Below are 1102 nucleotides of genomic sequence, written 5' to 3'. Positions count from 1 at the left end.
CGTGGCTGTCGCCAGTACCCGCCTGACTGGCCCTTGTGCCGGTGGCACGTAAAAGCACCCACTACACTCTCGGAGTGGTTGGCATTAGGAAGGGAATCCAGGTGTAGAAACTCTGCCAAATCAGATTGGAGCCTGGTGCCGCCTCCTGGTCCACCAGTCCTCAGTCAAATCGTCCAACCCATGCTAGCATGGAAAGCGGACGTTAAACGACGACGACGACGATGATGATGATGATGATGATGATGATGCGTTTTGTTTCTCTAAAAAGCATCATTTGAGCATGGTCGATGCCAGTGTCGCCTGCTTGGCTCCAATGCTGGTGGCATATAAAAAGCACTATTCAAGCGTGGCTGATGCCAGTACCGCCTGACTGGCCCTCATGCTGGTGGCATGTAAAAAGCACTCACTACACTTTCAGAGTGGTTGGTGTTAGGAAGGGCATCCAGCTGTAGAAATATTGCCAGATAGGATTGGAGCCTTGTGCAGCCTTCTAGCTTGCCAGCCCTCACTCAAACCGTCCAACTCATGCCAGCATGGAAAGCGGACATTAAATGACAACGACAACGATGATGATTCTCATGCACATACATATATATATATATATATATATGCATTTCAGTGTTTTAATGTTAATCTTGGAACTTGAAAGTAGATAATGGAAAGGAGAGATAAATATTCTCTTGGATGTGTATCATAGATAGCATTCCCAGATAATTTGTTACCTCTTCTAAGTGACTAAGTGAACTGAAAAACACAAGGGAACTGAAATACACAACAGAATATCATTAGCTTTTGTGTATTGAACATGCTGCTTTATTACTTCATTATTTTCTATATTGAAATGGCAAATCACTCTTTTACCTGTTTCAGTCATTTGACTGCAGCCATGCTGGAGCACCGCCTTTAGTCGAGCAAATCAACACGAGGACTTATTCTTTGTAAGCCTAGTACTTATTCTATCGGTCTCTTTTGCCGAACTGCTAAGTTACGTGGATGCAAGCACACCACCATCGGTTGTCAAGCGATGTTGGGGGAACAAACACAGACACACAAACATATCACACACATACATATATATATATATATATATATATATATATAT

The sequence above is a fragment of the Octopus bimaculoides genome, chromosome 7 (assembly GCF_001194135.2).
Source record: "Octopus bimaculoides isolate UCB-OBI-ISO-001 chromosome 7, ASM119413v2, whole genome shotgun sequence".
Classification (NCBI taxonomy): domain Eukaryota; kingdom Metazoa; phylum Mollusca; class Cephalopoda; order Octopoda; family Octopodidae; genus Octopus; species Octopus bimaculoides.
Note: the sequence above shows the minus strand (reverse complement) of the source record.